This window comes from Lactuca virosa, chromosome 8 (genome assembly GCF_052849685.1).
Source record: "Lactuca virosa cultivar CGN04683 chromosome 8, Lactuca_virosa_CGN04683_v6, whole genome shotgun sequence".
Taxonomy (NCBI): domain Eukaryota; kingdom Viridiplantae; phylum Streptophyta; class Magnoliopsida; order Asterales; family Asteraceae; genus Lactuca; species Lactuca virosa.
This window is the reverse complement of record NC_136433.1, coordinates 311,614,953-311,634,251: the sequence shown is the minus strand read 5'-3', so window position 1 is coordinate 311,634,251 and position 19,299 is coordinate 311,614,953. Positions and strand designations below refer to the sequence as shown.

At 35.9% G+C, this 19,299-nt stretch overlaps 1 long non-coding RNA gene and 1 pseudogene across 1 annotated transcript; both read left to right on the top strand.

Annotated features, from left to right (window-relative positions):
• The first annotated feature begins 17,039 nt into the window (after nucleotides 1-17,039).
• On the top strand, nucleotides 17,040-17,567 carry LOC145128814 (uncharacterized). The gene is made up of 3 exons (XR_013717110.1): nucleotides 17,040-17,176; nucleotides 17,269-17,345; nucleotides 17,490-17,567. It is a non-coding gene; the product is annotated as an uncharacterized LOC145128814 (long non-coding RNA).
• A 205-nt stretch (nucleotides 17,568-17,772) lies between these two features.
• On the top strand, nucleotides 17,773-19,048 carry LOC145131703 (uroporphyrinogen-III synthase, chloroplastic-like; annotated as a pseudogene).
• Nucleotides 19,049-19,299: the final 251 nt, after the last annotated feature.

Below are 19,299 nucleotides of genomic sequence, written 5' to 3'. Positions count from 1 at the left end.
GCAAAGCCAATGTAGTAGCTGATGCCCTTAGTCGAAAGAAGTACTCAGGTCGCAGAGTAAAATCACTAACCATGACCATCCATTCATATCTATCCACACAGATCAAAGAGGCTCAGCTAGAAACCTTGAAGCCAGATAATGTGGCAGATGAAGCCTTAAGAGGAATGGAGAAGAACTTAGAAATCAAGGGTAACGGAGTTCGTTACTTCATGAATCGGATCTGGACACAGAAGTTCGGTGGCTAAAGAGATGTTGTCATGAACGAATCCCACAAAACTCGATACTCCGTTCATCCAGGTTCAGATAAGATGTATCTGGATCTCAAGAAAATTTATTGGTGGCCAAACATGAAAGCCGAGATTACTACCTATGTGGGCAAGTGCCTAACTTGCGCCAAAGTCGAGGTAGAATACCAGAAGCCCTCAGGTTTTCTACAACAACCAGAGATACCTAAGTGGAAGTGGGAGCGGATCACAATGGATTTCGTAACCAAGTTGCCCAAGACCAAAGATGGGCATGACACCATTTGGGTAATCGTCGATAGATTAACCAAATCCGCTCACTTCCTACCAATAAAGGAAACGAAAAAGATGGAGAAATTGACCAGAACTTACATTAGAGAGATTGTACGACTGCATGGTGTGTCAATATCTATTATCTCGGATAGAGACAGTAGATTCACCTCGTGGTTCTGGCAGTCACTACACAAATCTCTGGGAACTAGGTTGGACATGAGTACAGCCTACCACCCACAAACCGACGGGTACAGTGAGAGAACTATTCAAACCCTAGAAGACATGCTGGGAGCATGTGTGATCGACTTCGGTAAAGAATTGGATACCTATTTGCCACTTGTCGAGTTTTCATACAATAATAGCTATCACACTAGCATCATGGTTGCCCCGTTAGAAGCCCTCTATGGCCGTAAGTGCAGATCCCCTCTATGTTGGGCTGAAGTGGGTGACACACAACTAGCTAAAGGCTAAGCTCCTGACAACACTCTCACTGACCCGGAGATCATTCGAGAAACCACATAAAATATCGTCCAAATCCGAGAACGACTCAAAGCCTCTCGAGACAGACATAAGAGCTACGCAGACAAGAGACGAAAACCCTTGGAATTCTAGGTGGGTGCCCGCGTTCGGTTGAAGGTTTCACCCTGGAAGGGCATGATATGTTTCGGAAAGCGTGGAAAACTAAATCCAAGGTACATTGGGCCGTTCGAGATTCTTGCTAGAATCGGCCTAGTAGCTTACAAACTCCGTCTACCACAAGAACTTAATAATGTACATCCTATCTTCCACGTGTCGAATCTAAAGAAGTGTCTATCTGAAGAGACTCTTGTTATTCCACTTGATGAAATCAATATAAATGAGAGTCTACAATTCATGGAAGAACCAGTAGAAATCATGGATAGGGAAGTCAAACAAAGGAAACAAAGTCGCATACTAATAGTGAAGGTTCACTGGAATGCCCGGTGAGGACCTAAATTCACTTGGGAGCGAGAAGACCAAATGAAACAAAAGTATTTCGGGATGAAATTCCCTGTAACAGGGGGATAATGTAACAACCCGTTATTTTCAAGTCAATAAAAGTCAAACATGCTAAATAAAAGTCAAAATGTCAATTGGTTAAATTTATAGGGTTTAGATATATATCTAATTATGTGTTTTGGCAAAGGAATTAAATGCATTTAAAAATCAAAAGCACCTTTTTATTAGAATCGAGAACCTTCGCAGACCCCACCTTAGACCGAAATCAACTTCAACCGCAAACCACTTCGAACCGCAAACGATTCTCGGTCAGATCTGACATCTCCCTGCAAAGGTCCCACACGCACGCCAAAAACCTCACCTATATATATATATATATATATATATATATATATATATATATATATATATATATATATATATATTCAGCGCGAACATACTTCATTTCTCACTTTCCAAACCGTAAACACCCTCATTTTGCTCTCAAACATCATCCGAAAACCCTTAAATCATCATACGGTTTTGCCCAGAATGTTCAAACCTTCAACCAAAATCCTTCAAATCTTCATAATTTCACCAAGAACACCAAGAACACACTGAAAACACCCAGCACCGAAAACACCCAACACCGAAAACACCCAACACACCGAAAACACACTAAACAACATCGAAAACGCCTAGAATTCCTTCAAATAATTCCTAAGGGATTTTGTAAGTATTTCTTACATAATTAAGTGTTGTCTAACACTTTAATTGATTATTTATTATTTAAATTAATATCTTATTAGTTTAAATACGATATCGTGCAAAATTATTATTATTAGGATACGACTACGTACAAGGGTTCCAACCCGAGGATCACCGCTACCGCTTCATATCCAAACGTGAACATGCATTCGAGGTGAGTTCATACCCCCTACGTTTTCACTATTTTTCCATGTTTTTAGGGGGGGATACAAGTACAATACAATTAAATTTTGTGTTAACATCCAAATGATTTCTAATGATTTCAGACTTTTCAAACTATTTCAACTGTTTCAACTATTGTTTTTACCAAAACATATTATATATATATATATATATATATATATATATATATATATATATATATATATATATATATATATATATACTATCTTATAAAAAAAATCTATTTCTATAAATGGATTGAATAAAAAATAATATTTTTATAAGTCGTCCAAATGTTTAAGTTTAATGTACAATCAGATATTAATAAAATAATATTAAAACTTTATACTTCTATTTAAATTTTTAAATAGTCCAATTTATTAAACACAAATTACAACTTTCTAATCCATACCTTTTTAATCTGCTTTTATTCGGCCTTATCTTTTCCTCATTTATCGGCATAAACAATTCTAAATGCATAAAAGTATTTGACTCAATTCATTTAATCTCTAATGTGATCAGAGTCTTTATTAAATCCTGAGATCTCGGCCTCCTTCCCCAGTTTTTTTAACAAAAGCTAGGATTCGTCATTTTCTAACCTATTTTATCACCTATTTCTAAAAGACCACCGTCATCAGATCATTCACCTTTTTTTCATGCTAAAAGAAAAAAAGGACTCTTGAATTATGTTTTCATTTAACAGCGATACATATTTCATCGTTGCACACTTGCTGCTAGAGGTCCGACTCTGCCTAGGCTTGAAGGGTTAAAATGACTCCTCTTTGATCTGATTTGGGCAAGGAACAGGTAACCAATGTTTATTGTCGCCTCCTTTCTCAAAAGTGTCACACTCTCCTTTATCTTGCAAGAAAACCCTAACAGATCACCACTATGTGTTTGTGTTAGGAACCGGACTGGGTACACGCAGCGGAAACACACTATCACACACACACAAACTCACGAAAATAAAGCAAGAAGAACACAAGGATTTTACGTGGTTCGGATTCGGTGCAAATCCTACATCCACGGGCTGCAACTAGAGAATTTTATTAAAACTCACAAGATTACAATTGGCTTGACACTCTACACTTGATGTTCTCTCAAGTTTTTTTTTTTTTTTTTTGCACACAAAATATGCAAAACATACATGCATATATATAGGTGAGAGAGCCGCAATTTGCACATGAAATTGAGTCGTCGTAACAATAGTACTGAAATGTGAAAGCCGCAAATGTTGAGTCGTCGTAACAATAGTACTCAAATGTGAAAGCCGCATGTTTTCAACCTTTCATATTTTACCTAACAATCTCCCACTTGAAAGTTTGAACAACATGGTCCGTCTCTTTCATCCAACTCCAGTAATCTTAAAACAACCAAGTCTTCCAAGCCTCCAGTTCCTAAGAACAAGCTAAACTTAGTCCCATTTCTCTAATTGCAGCCGCCCCTCATCTTCAAGTACTAGAAGGGACAGTTGAAGCTCCCACTAGCTCCAACTCAGTCGTGGCTAATCCCACCACCGACTCATCCTCTGTCTCAACCGGTTTGGACACTCCACCAGATCTAGAGATACACCGAGGACCACTAACACTCTCCCAACTTTGCAAACTTTCAACAGGAGAGACTTTTTCAGTCTTAGTCTTCAAAAACCCAACGGCTCTTTGTAACTGTACCCGAAACACACCCCGTGCTCCCACTGTCACAGAATCTCCTGAATGGTTTAGAATTTCTGACTCGTTCAGCTAACATCCCCTTGGCTCCAGAATTCATGTTTGCAAAATGAACTCTCTTAGCCGTAGATTTAGCGAACCAGATTTTGTCTTGCTTAACAGGGACGGTCATACTTCCCTCAGCAGATACCTCAACCATATACAATGACCCACACTTCATACCATGAGCAATCACTAGATTATCATTGATCACCCTCCATTTACCACCACCAAACCTTACTTCCAGTCCTTGTTTATCCAGCTGACCAACAGAAATCAATTTCTTCTTCAGCTCCGGAATCACCCTGACATCCTTCAGGCTCCATGTAGTTCCCAATGAAGTAACCAAATCAATATCTCCCATGCCCGTTATCTGAAGCATCTCGTCATTTGCCAAACGTACCTTTCCAAAATCTCCTTCTTTTAGATTCACCATCGTTTCCCCGTTGTCCATGGCGTGAAACGAAGCCCCTGAATCCATGACCCAAGAGTCTACAGAACTTTCCATACTGAGTATCAATGCATCATCCTCAGACACACTCTCAGCACCGGCAATGTTCAATTCTTTCTTTGGACATTGACTCTTAACATGTCCCACCTCCTGGCAGTTCCAGCACTTCACATTCTTCTTAGTTCTAGATGAACTTCTTCCCCGACTCCCACTGCTTCCACTATTCCTGCTATTCCCTCTACCTCTTCCGACATTTAATAAATCAGAAGAGGAAGATCCACCTTGATTCTTGCGTCTGATATCCTCGCCTAGAACCAAATCTCTAACCCCTTCAAAAGTCATACCACTGGTCCCCACGGAACTCGTAACAGCAGTAACTGTTCCGGACCAGCTATCAGGTAGAGAAGCTAGTAGCAGTGATGCTTGAGTCTCGTTATCAAATTTAATTCCCACAGATGATAATCTGGACAGAATTGAATTTAGATTGTTAATGTGAACCGTAACTGAGCCTTCCTCATTCATCCTTGTAGTGAACAGCTCCTTCATCAAGAACACCTTGTTAGCCGCCGATGGTTTCTCATACATATTTGACAGAGCCTCCATCATACCACGTGCCGTGGTTACATTCATGATGTTGAAAGCAACGCTCTTCGTCAACGACAATGTAATAACCGCCTTGGCTTTCTTGTCCTTTGAGTTCCACGCATCTTCAGCAGCTTTTTCCATTTTCTCCGGTTTGTCTCCGAGTGCCACGTCCAAGTCTTTCTGACATAGCAATGCTTCTAGTTGCATTTTCCACCAGCTAAAATCAGAACCGTTGAACTTTTCGATTACAACCTTGTCTTCATCCATTACGACAAACAAGATACAAATCAGGTACACTCGTGCGTGATAAAAAAAATGATTGTACCCTCCAAACCTCGCTAATCTGGCTCTGATACCAGTTGTTAGGAACCGGACCGGGTACACGCAGCGGAAACACACTATCACACACACACAAACTCACGAAAATAAAGCAAGAAGAACACAAGGATTTTACGTGGTTCGGATTCGGTGCAAATCCTACATCCACGGGCTGCAACTAGAGAATTTTATTAAAACTCACAAGATTACAATTGGCTTGACACTCTACACTTGATGTTCTCTCAAGTTTTTTTTTTTTTTTTTTTGCACACAAAATATGCAAAACATACATGCATATATATAGGTGAGAGAGCCGCAATTTGCACATGAAATTGAGTCGTCGTAACAATAGTACTCAAATGTGAAAGCCGCAAATGTTGAGTCGTCGTAACAATAGTACTCAAATGTGAAAGCCGCATGTTTTCAACCTTTCATATTTTACCTAACAGTTTGTTTGTGTATACAGGCGGCAGGCGCGAAGTCTCGGCCCTCTCCCCATATCCGTATATATCTAGGAAAAAAGGAATCAAATATTGGTCATCACTTCTCAATCGATCTCAATTGCAGTTGAAATATTCATCAGGAAGCATTTTGACATGATTCTGTTATTAATAAGCTTTCTATTGATTCCCATTTTCTGTTTATTACTTATTTGCATTTGTATTGAGATTGTTATTGAGTTCATTTGTGGTAAAATTATAAATTTTGCATTCTACTTTCATGTGAATGTGATTGTGTGTGTGGCTTTGTAATCCATTTTGCTTATAAAACCATGGTATTTTGCTTGCATCACTTACTGATTTGATTGCTATCTTCACCTTCTGTTCCTGCCAGAAAATAATAGCGACATATGCAAGGTTCAAAATACCTAAATACCCTATTCAGATTTTCCATCCATTCTCACTCCTTCTCCAATCTATTTCATCTATTTAGTCAACATATGTTCTCTTATATAACTTTTTTATTTCATGATTGACTAATGTTGTAGGATCTTTGACTTTGATGGCTTCCATTTTGATCTTCAAGTCCAACCCAAGAACAGAAGATGACTTTGTGAGATTGTCATTATGAGAAATCAAATCGAAATTATTATTATTTGGTTTTTCTTGCAGATCTATTCCATATCGATGTTGAAGATCTAAAACTTTTATCCATCTCTCTTGGGACTATGAGTTATTATCTCTTACTTTTAATATCTATACGAAATCTCAACTTAATAACAGATGATGTATGATGAACAAATAGAACATATGATGAATGTGTAATTAAGTGGCTTTTCAACACTGTATTTTAGCCTTAAGCTTTCAGGTTGTTTTTGCAAAAATGTCCTTCAAAACAGAGTTTAATTGTATTTCAAGGCTGCTATAAATAAATCCTCTATCTCAGTTGATGTTGAATTAAAATCCTTTAGCCAAATTGTTTCTTTGTATTTTATGAATCTATTTTTTAACTTGTAAATGATTTGGAAGTTTACTAGATGCTGAAGGTTGGAAAGGAGCTCAAGCAACAAGAGGCTTCAGAATGTACTGATGCTTGGATGGGCTATAATGGACTCATATGGAATCTAGCAGTTTTAGTGGGCTATACAAATCACATGCGATGTCCAGGGATAAGTTAAAGTTGTAAATACTAGAGTTCTACTTTTCAAAATGGTGAGAAAGTTCAATTTTGAATTATATAATCCTTTTTTTTTGTTTTGGTAAGGTTGTGGAATTTAATGCATTCACTTTTAAGAAACTACTTATTACATTTATTATAAGATGCAAGCTTAGATCAAGATCGGTGATTCATACTTATGTGTTATGTGGTTTCTTGTGATTTTTCTTCAAAATATCAGTAACCTGTCTGGGAAATAGGGAATATGCAAGAACCAACAGTAAAACCAAATTGAAAATTTTTTGTTTTTTCTTGACAGGCAGAAGTAAAATTCTTTGGAACTCTTTGGATATGAATATATGCATAAAGGAGAATTAGATATGCATCTTGTTCATAGGTAAGTGTTTAAATTTACACAAACAAGTACGAAAAACTAATTAAATCTTTTGAATGTCTAAACGATATATATTTACTTTTTAAGTTAGATTTTTCACAAGGTGTAGTATGACTGTACGACCACTTCTATAGGACATAATGATTACAAATAGTCATGAGAGCATCTCAAGGCCTTGATTTCTTGCACACTACATAAATAATGTCATTTGTAGGAATTGCAGGGATGTGGAATCCTTAAACATTTTGTTAGATGGGGCTATAGGACAAGTTAATGAAATGAAATATAGACAAGTCCTTAATAACAAGGGAATTGCTAATAAAGAACTTTTTTTAATTTAGAAATTTTTTGATTTTTTTTCTTATTAAAGCATTTTACTTTAAAAGTACAATGCTATTGTTGTGTTATCTTTATAAAATTATAATGTGTGTGTATGTAGATTGTAAGAGTAGTTAGTGTTTACATAAGAACATGAGGGAGAAGGAATTGATTATAGATACAGAAAACTAATTTCTTTTTTTTATAAGTTAAATATGTCCCTTTTAGATGATATTTCACACCAAACACCACCACAACATCACTCCACAAGATCCCCAATACCATCACTTCAACAAGGGTTGAGAGTTTCCGACAAAAACACCCAATTTATTCGTAGAAAAAGTATATGCTTCCAGTTATATCTCTATCCCCTTTAGGTAGTATTTGACACCAAACTCTACCACATCAAAAATACTTCAATATGGGCATCAAATGAACCCATATTAGATAAGTGGTGCATACACTTCCATCACCAACATCAACTCTTATCAAATTTTGAAATGTTCATCACAACTTGAATATTTTGTGGCAAACATTTGGTTTTTTATAAGTTTTTATTTTTCAATCTTAATGGGTGTATTTTGAATAAAAAGGAGGGATAATGTCATTGTAGCACATGAAACTTTTTACATTTGGATAATTTGGTCATTAATTTTTTTTCGTACATTAGACCACTAAACTCGTAATTGAGCTATTAATTACACCACTATCAAAAAATTAAAAGGTTTACCGGTTACAATGCTTATATGGCATGTTGATGTGTCTAATAAACTTACGTGGGATGCTTATGTGTCGAAGAAGTCCACTTGTCGAACTAGGCTTATTACTTGAAACCCTCAATCGGACCTCCATTAAAGTGTTACTTACCCTTTTCTGAAAAGTCAAAGACTTCCCCCCGATTATTTCCGTCCTGAGGAACAATGTCTTCGAGCTCATCCACCTCAAGGAATCATCTACAAGTGACTCATGTTCAGTCGCGAGAAGTGGTAAAGGTTTGTGATTATGGCGTTTCAGTTAAAGAATGAACGTGTTGGAAGATAACAAACCCTGGGAGGCGTTTTTGGAATTGTCAAAACTGTATGGTAGGTCCCGATACTCCTGATCTTGATAACTTACTATTTTAGGGTTTGCTGTGTTGTTTCTTCCTATAAAGACGATCATGGTGGATTTGTATTTTGTTTGCTTAAAAAAAACCCTAATTTTATTTGATTATTGACGATGATTTGCGATTGTGAATCAAACCCATTTCATTAGTACATTAAAGGTAGCTGATTTGTGATTGTGAATCAAACCCTAATTTTATTTGCTTTGTATAGACTAGGTTGAAGAAATGTAGCCTCTTTGAATGGAAAGATGAAGAACAAGAAGAAGGGTACTACAAAAACCTTCTATATTCTCTGAAGCAGAAACTGGATGCTAAAGAGGATTTGTCTGAGATGAACAATTTGAGGAGAAGGATTGTTGAAGTGGAGTTTCTGCTGTCACAGGAGCAGTATAAGGTGGCAAGGAGTGAGAAAGAAGTTTATGATGCAAGGAAGGCAATACGCAGGTACAGGATGATAGTTGCCTTGTTGTTTGCTTGCTTGGTCATTTGTGTTTTGAAGTTAGGGGGTGATTGTACTTAGTTAGGTTGGTTGGTGTAAGCTTTTGTTTTTTGGGATCCCATGTATTTTTTGTAAAGGCAGACTAGAAAGTCAGTAATGATGGGCATTTTGTATGTTTCGAAGCTGCTTTTAGTTACAAGTTGGGGCTATCAACCTTGATGTGTTGATGTTGTAAGGGGGTAAGTTCCTAATGAAAGGGCATATGATAACTAATGTAAAAAATATTCAAAGTCCCAATTGTAGGGCATTTTGTATAATCAGATGTTGATGTTATTGAAACATATGCATGGCATGTTTTCCCAACAATTATATTTAATTAAATTGGTTGTTGTGCATGTTTTCATTTTGGGAACAATTTAGAAAGTGGTCCATGTGGAAGTACACTATATGTATGGGGACCATTTGTAGTTAGTAGTCAGTGGGTGTTTTTATAATGGAAAAATGGGACCTTTGAACCCATTATAGAACCATATCCAGGACCATATAAAACATTCACATGCATGCACATTATTCCAAATTTTTCCATGCAGAAATATTCAAACCCATATGTCATGAATTTACTTAAAAAGGCAGCATACTTTCAAAAGTCACCATCAATACATAAATGACCAAAATACCCTTTTATGTCAATAGTGAACTTAAAAAGGAAGCAACCATACATAAATGACCAAAATACCCTATTATGTCAATAGTGAACTTAAAAAGGCACAATCCATACATAAATGACCAAAGTACCCTTTTATGTCAATAGTGAACTTAAAAAGGCAGCAACCATACATAAATGACCAAAATACCCTTTTATGTCAATAGTGAACCTAAAAAGGCACCATCCATACATAAATGACCAAAATACCCTTTTATGTCGAGTGTACTTAAAAAGGCACCATACATACATAAAAGCAAATTACCAACATCCTAATACATAAACTTTAAATCCAAATTACCATCATCCTAATACATAAACTTTAAATCCAAATTACCATCATCCTTACAAACATACTTTAAATCCAAATAACCCAAAGTAAAAAATCAACACTAATCAATTACAAGAGCTTTTCCCTTACAATTTCGTGGATCATCAACACCACCAATTGTTTTGCCTAATTTCAGCTTCAATATTCTCTCTGACTTTCTTCTCCTTATCCTCTTCAAAATATATGAAATGGGCATAACCCTTACCTGATGAACCTGGATAACAGGAACAACGTCTTCAATTTGTACATTATCAACAACTTGGACATTAGGATTAACGTCTTGAACATTACCACCCTCCTCAGCTTCCTCACCCACAACAGCTTCCTCACCCTCATCACCTTCATAACTTCTACGTGGAGTAAATTGCATAGAATGACTAAAATCCCCTACACTACTGGATTCAACATCAGTAGGAGTAACTTGCATATCATTTTGAGTTGTATCCATCTCAATTGGAGTCATTTCAACCTCTTCATTTTGTTGTGGTTCACTTGTACTAGCCTATATGGCATGATATCATTATGTTAGTGACAAATCATATGTAAATAAATTTAAATTTTAATTGGTTTTACCTGTCCTTCAATTTGCTTCACACAAACTTTTTGTTTCTTTTGTTTCTGCACATTTCACTTTTCGGGCCTTCTCTGTGGACAAGTGGCCTTCACTGCTATTCATGGGGGCAATTCTACATCCCTATTCATGGGGGCAATTCTGTAATTGTATGCCTTCCTAAATGTGGTTGTGCTAAACATGTTGTCTACATAGGCTTCTACATCCCTATTAAGAAAGGATATGCTAGCTACAGAATGAGCACATCCATATCCATTCAACTGCCACAACCTACATGAACATGTTTTCCTTTCCAGGTCCACCTCATATGCATTTGTTGCTCCCCTTACCTCAAACTGGTTTAATCCACTAGGTAGTACCTGATAATGGCTTTGAATTTTTTTAAGCAAATTCACATTATCCCTTATCTCTGGACAAATATGATTTCCCCATTGTTGTCCCTTTAATTTCATGTTGTAGATTCTATCCATCATGTATTATCTTAACTCCTCTAACATGGTTATTATGGGCTTCTTCCTGGCATCTACTTTTACAACATTAAAACTTTCTGAGAAGCCATTTTCAATTGCATCACAACACCTTCCATCTTGAAAGAAAGCTCTTGACCATGTTTTAGGATCTTTCTCCATGAGATATTGATGGGCATTTGGGTTCAATGTCTCAATTTCCTTCATCACAACTTTAAAAGCATGCTCAGTTGTGGCTTTAGATGCTCTCCAAAACAAGTTATGATATATGGCACCAGTGTATCTCTTCTGCAAATTCTGGCAAATATGTCTAGCACACTGCCTGTGCTCTACATATGGAACCAACTCTTTAACAACCTCTATCAAACCCTGTATTAATACAAAAGGTTTTAATCAGATAGTATAAAATAAATATAAATGAATTACTATGTAAAATACTAACCTTATGTTGGTCTGACATTAAAGTGAAACCATTGCCTAAATTCAAGTCCACGTCATCAATGAGAAGCTCTAAAAACCACTTCCAATTCTAGAACTGGAAGTGGTTTTTAGAGCTTCTCATTGATGATCTGGACTTGAATTTAGGCAATGGTTTCACTTTAATGTCAGACCAACATAAGGTTAGTATTTTACATAGTAGTTCATTTATATTTATTTTATATTATCTGATTTAAATCTTTTGTATTAATACAGGGTTTTATAGAGTTTGTTCTAAAAACCACTTCCAATTTTCACTACAAGAAAAATGCGATTTTGCTATTAAAGGAATCCGTTGCAAAAAGATGAAATTATGTTGCAAAAGACGAATAGCTATGGAATTTGCAACGGAACAGTTCCGTCCCAAAAAAACCCGTAGCAAAGGTGTTGCAACGGAAACAATAATTTCGTCGCAAATGTGACAACGGATTGAAATCTGTTGTAGATGGTATTCCGTCGTGTATTCTGTAGTAGGATTGCGTTGAGAATTCCGTGGTAGTTATTCCATCAAAAATTCCGTTGTAGTCGATCCATAGCAAAATCCGTGGTGATGAATCCCTAGCAAAATCCATGGTGATGAATCCCTAGCTAAATCTGTGGTGATGATTCCCTAGCTAAATCCATTGTGATCACTCCCTAGCTAAATTCGTGGTTTTGGTTCCATAGCAAAATCCATGGTCTATAGTCTATAGTAGATTCCATAGCAAATTACCTAGACATGCTTCCATAACAAATTTTGTTTCCACGTTTCCATAGCACAATCCATAGATAATTTTGTAGGAATATTTTTGTTGCAAAGCTAGATAGCTACATATGGATAATTAATTTATAAATTAATTCCCAGTTATTTTGTACAAATATATAAAATGAAAAATATCAAAAAATCAAATAAGATTTATATCACAAAACAAAATACAAATATTTATTACATGGAAATATCAACACTCTATGATCTACTACTTTCCCACATCTGATGTAACTAAACTAGACATAAAAGAATCTATACATCTATTTTTTATTTATAAAAAAAAAACCCTTAGTTTCTTCAACCACATCCTCATCCATGCCCCATGAAATATCATCCGCAAGTGGTGCTTCTCTTTTTACTTGTAGAAGTGAAGCTTCCATGTTACACTTCTCTTGTCGAATTTTAAGATTTTTAAAACTTTGGAAGTCTTTTTCCTTTTACAACAAACAAGAAATAGTTAATTAATGAACTTCTACGGCATCATATGAAATGAAAATAGGCTTCAAGTTAATGAGATAGTTGAAGGGCCTTACCGGAGGCATTAAGTAAGTTGGTCCTTGAAATATCTACAACCTAGTTGAACCGTATGTAAAGAAACAAAAGCAAGAATACGTGTTAAATTCAAACAAATGATGCAAAACGATAAAATAATAACATAAAAATGAAAGAACTTGTTGGCAAAATCGAAGAACATCACCAACATGGAGCTCCATATACACCTTTTTCTTCACCTAATTAGTGAAAAGGGATAAAATTTTAAAGATTAGAATGCACATCATACAATAGTTAGTTGTATTGATGTATGAAGTTGAAATGAAAGTTTAAGTACCTGGTTCTTGTTTGTGAATGTTCCATGTGTACTACTAAGATCATACATGAAAGCACCACCAAATTTGTTGAAGTGGAGAGCTAGAAGAGACGAAAGTATGTGATTAAGTTGAAATCCTTATGTTAACAACATTATCAAGATCGTAATGATTTCTTAATCAAGGATTGAAAAGCACAAAAAATAAGATAAACAGATTGTAGGGTGAATAAATATGTTCTATCAGGGAAGATAAAAGGTAATTCTTACCAACATGAAATCGAGATATGGTTGGATGCTCAAGAATATAATCATAAATATCTACTCTCCTGGAATGTTAGCTCCGTTCTCATACCTAGTCAATAGCAAGCAAATATAACTCAACAAAATCAACAAAGATTAAAATTAGGTTTAACCATTGCACATAATCATCCTCTATTTGTTTCAGATAATTAATCATCGTTTTTCTTAAAACAATGGTTGATGCATAAATTATACCCGATTTTCTACCAATCCGAGCTAAATAACACCATTGGGATTATTCACTCTGTCGTAAGGATCTTCAGAAGCTCTATCCAACCCAAAGTAATAAGGAGAAGAGTTCGATTCTGCAATAGAATGAACCCTAACAAACACATGAGGCCTAACAATTGAGGCATGAGACAAAAACATATTAGAAAGGTAAGCTGACCTAGACAGCTTCAGTAGATTAGACAACGAAGGAGTCGACGACAGAGGATTTGAGGTCTGCTCTTCCGGCGTGTTTAGTGGTGAACGACGTCCTTTAGGAGTCTCGTACCTGTTGAAGAATATTGGGATTGTTTCACTGATTCTTCCTTCATGGTTGGTCATTTGCGTTCTTAGGGTTCCTATCGCCAACAGAAAATAGGAATTGAGAGAGAGAGAGAGAAAGAGAGATAATGAACCCTAACAGACACATGAGGCCTAACAATTGAGGCATGAGACAACAACATATTAGAATGGTAAGCTAACCTAGATAGCTTCGGTAGATTAGACAACGAAGGAGTCGGCAGCAAAGGATTCGAGGTCTTCTCTTCCGGCAGGTTTGGCGGTGAACGACGTCCTTTAGGATTCTCGTACCTGTTGAAGAAGATTGGGATTGTTTCACTGATTCTTCCTCCATGGTTGGTCGTTTGCGTTTTGAGGGTTATCGCCAACACAGAATATGAATTTAGAGAGAGAGAGGGAGAGAGAGAGAGAGAGAGAGAGAGAGAGAGAGAGAGAGAGACGATTGCAAAGAATCAAAAGATATCCGATGAGGATGTGGTTGCGAGGGGTAAAGCCTAAACAAACCAGTAGGCGGCTTTTTCCGTGTACCAGAGTTATGAGGAATTGAGAATAGGTTATTTTATATTTGGATTCCATAAAAATTCAAAATACTTTAAAAATATAAGAGGGAAAATCGAAATATTTTAAAAGTATAAGAGCGCATATCAATATCTATAAGAACCCCATATCTTAAATTTAGATAAATAAATATTTAATTTTTTAATTAATAATTTTTTTTATTATATTATTTTTATTTTATAATATATTTCACTACTAGAAAAACAGCCTTTTACGACGCGCGAACCATGACACGCAGTGATTTATGATACGCAAATGTGTGTGTCTAAAAAATAATGTCATCTCTTCCAAAATTTAAAGGATTTAGGACGCACATTTTTGCTTGCCCTAAAACTAGTGTCTAAAAAACAAAACACGAAGGGCACCTATAATAAAATGCTTGTCGTCTAAGACCGTCGCTTTATAAATTTTAATAGAACGCGCGCGTTCCATCCGGGGAAAATGAAATCCCAAAAACTTTAGTTTCCCTAGTAGCTAGGGGTTTTTGTCAAGAACTTTCCCCGACCGTCCTCCTCTACTACTCGTTCTCTCTTCAACTTCCCTTTCTCTCCTTCTCACTTCGACAAACCCTTTCTCTTCTTCTCAGTTCTCGACGTCGACAGCTTCTCCCACCTCCGACGTTTCTCTTGGTGCTGGCGCCTCCCACCTCTGACCTCCGTCCAGCCCCGCCCCACCGTCCAACGCTTTCCAGCGAGACCCAGCCGGTGGAGCCCCTCCTCTCCGGCAATCTCACCTCGCCTGCCCTTGCCAGCAACATTAGGTCCGGTGACCTTAGGCTCACTGCTTCTATTGCTCAAATTTACAAGCCCTGTCTTATTAAGGTATGTTTTTCTTAATTCTAACTTCCCAATGTTTTCGTTCTTCTATAAGAACCCTAGCTTGCTAAATCTCTTTTTCTTTCCGGCTTAATTTCTCTCTATTTCATTTACGATCGAAAAACTTCCGATTTTTGGTGAAACTAACAATCGATGATGTGTGATTAGGTGAAATAATCGACTAGGGTTAATTAGGAACAAAGACACATGGAAACGGGAAAGGGGATGAACAAGAAACACACAATATGTTTGATTAGGTGAAATCATCGGTTTTGGCAATTTTCTTGCCATCATTGGTACTACCGGAAAGCTTAGTTGGCAGGAGGAGCCGCTTCACTTTGGCGGTCAAGAATAAAGATCATAACTTGTTATTTGTTTACATCTCTCTGGTTTTAGTGCTAGTGCAGATAACACTGTCACAAGGTATGACTAAATGATGCATATAATTTCTTCGATTATTGGCTTATATTTTTCTTGACTAAGTTTCAAGCTACATTCCTTTTACATCTCTCAGACTTGTTTTTTACCACGAAAGGGAGGATCTTTTGGGACGCCATGATGCCCCTGTTCGCTGTATCGAGTACTCTTATGCAACAAGTTAGTGTCATTCATTTCATCATTTGTTTTCATTTTGTTAATATCCTCATACATTCATACTTTCATTTCCTTCTATTACATCATTGTGTTTTCAATTCTTTTTCTTGTTGGTAGTTTTTAGGGCAAGTGATTACAGGGAGTTGGGACAAAACTTTGAAGTGTTGGGACCCACGTGGTGGAGGTGCACAGGAGCGTGCAATGTAGTTTTTTGATGCAATGGCACCAATTATTTTCTGTTTGCAGTATTTCTCATAGCTTTTAGTATAATTTATCACATTCAAAATAAGTCTCTTCGATCACAAAAACCAAACTGTGTTCCAAAATCTCTCTTTTCTCTTTTCTTCAAAGTTTGGGAGTGCTTGATGAGGAATAATTTTGAATTTTCAATGATCATATGTTGTGTAGTTAGTACTATTTCATCTTCATATCTAAAATAATAAACAATATGAACATTTAGCATGTGATGTATCATGTAGGTGATTAGTTTAGTGTAGGATCTTCTTTATGGAGATGTAGAACATTACTATGTGTGATATGATCTGATCATCTGATAGTGATATACTTATGATTGCTTGTTACTCGGTTTGCAGAGGTGAAGGGAAGTCAAATCATCTTTTATGCGGGTAAGGTGGCAAAATCAAAGAGAATTTAAAATCTTTATACTTATCTTTGCTTTGTTAATCTTGTCATTCGTGCAATTGGCCAGCTTCTTCAAGTAGCAGATATCAAAAGCCTAAAATCTTTAGGAGCCACTACACATCTTAATGTTTCAGGTTTTCCTCTCAATAACAACTTTATGTTATTTTATTTTTTGAAAAAAAGCTGATGAAGTTTGTGTTTTGTAGAAAATTTTCCATCTGGTGATATAGTTGCTCTTGTTTACTTATGGAATCCTTTGACCATCATCACTTGTTTGGGATATTCAACATCACCAATCGAAAATCTAGTGACTGTATTATCAATAAATGGGGCTTGCATGAGTAAGACCTTTTAAACCCTTTAATTTATAATTAATATTTTATATTTCTAATAATAATAATAGGATTAATGTTCTTGATTCTAATTGCAACAGGACTTGTTCCATTGGCTGCTTTTGGATGGGTGATTGCATCTCATTTGTCTCTCTATCCTGTTATTCTAGTCATTCCTGTATGACAAATTGACAATTATACCCTTTTCCTCTCCTTTTACTACATTAACCTTCAATTCTTTTACATGATATATATATATATATATATATATATATATATATATATATATATATATATATATATATATATATATATATTTCAGTTGGTTCTTTTAGTAGGTTCTGGTCTTGATACACCACCAAGGAAATTGTTCCCATATATTGATGATGATCAGATTAAGAATAGAAAATCATTAAATCCAATAATTTTCTCATGGAGACGAGTTTTTCTTTTCTTTTTGTGGGCTTCCATTTGGGCATTTTATGTCCTAATCCTATGTGGCATTTCTCTAAAAGATTACAGTAGTCTTGGGGAGATGTTCAAAAGGATTGTTAAGATGATGTTTTGTAGGTTATGCACTTAGCTCTGTAGAAGGTCGTGTTGCAATGGAGTTTTTTGATGCCATTAACAACACTTTGCAATTCAAGGTAACTTGACCAGAGGCAGCTCTGGTTTTTCTTCAAGAATGGAAGTAAGTTCAAAAATTACCCATCTATAATTATAAGTTGCAATGGCTCCATGCCATCTTTTTATTTATTTCTTTATTTTTAGTCGATTGACTAGTTACTCTCATGTCATCTACAATCATAGAGCTGTTGGGACCCCAAATGTGAAGGTAGTTGCAGTTGGAACTGGTACAACAACCATATTTCATGAAGCTACACCTTCATCTGAGCAAATTATTGAAGTTGCCTTTACTCCATCAAAATGTACTATCTGTAAATAAATGTCTTCCTTCTAAATTCCATACTATCACTCCAAACATCTGTAGAAGATAATATTGAGTTTTATGATCTTCTTTCACAGCAACTGGCAAGGTTCTTGCTTCAGAGCCTCCAAAGCAAGGGAATGAAAGATGCATTGTGTTGTATCATGCCTCTGCAAAAGCTGGTCATGATATAGGTACACCCTTTAACTCCTTAGTTTATTTCTCTTCCATAATGTTTCATCTTCATAATTATATTTGTTTATACATATGACATTTTCACTATCTCATGAGGTCATATATGTACTAAAATCAAACAGGGGAAGGTGTTTCTAAGCGTGGATTCCACATCACAAGATTGAATAGTTACACAATTTTTAGTTCTGACAAATTTTTGATGTGACATTTCACATTCTTATTAATATCAAGGGAATTTCTGTTACATTATTTTTGGTTTGTTGTACTTTAGGAACCTGTACAACATGTGGATCAAACCATTCTACAACAAGCACTCTCTGCTTCTGTAGTTGCAGTTGCATCACCTTCTACAGTTGGGTAATTAATGTTCTGATGCTAAATTCTCTTACTATTTTCTTTGTATTTCTGCTTATATTTTCTCTTATTCTACAACAGTGTTTGGGTGGATCTTCTACCTAAATCACAGACATGGGAGGGTTCTGTTGCATGCATTAGTGAAACCACTGCTTCAGCTGCTAGAAAATTAGGCTTAACAAATGTATACCACCCATCTACCCCTGGTCTTCACGGGTAATATATAATTATATATAATATTATAATTCCTCTCATACTATTTATTATATTCTTATTATTATAACTTCGCGTGTTTATTTACCCTTTGTATTTGACAGATGGGTTGACACCATTTTTGATGCTTTACGTGTACATAATCATCTCTCAAATGTCTAAAACCAAGGTAGCTTGTTATTACAATTTACTGCTATACCGTTTTTTGACCATGTTTTATTTCTTGTTTCCAGTTTAAAGTACCTTTTTTATGCAAGAATTTGAGAGCTGATGCATATGATCACTAAATGAGGGAGTGCATTACAATTTACAAGAACAAATTACATCTCTGTACATATATAGTACATTACAATTTACAAGAACAAATTACATCTCTGTACATCTCTATAATAAATATTATGTAATATTAGCAATGTGTTACATTTACTTACTATTGGAATGA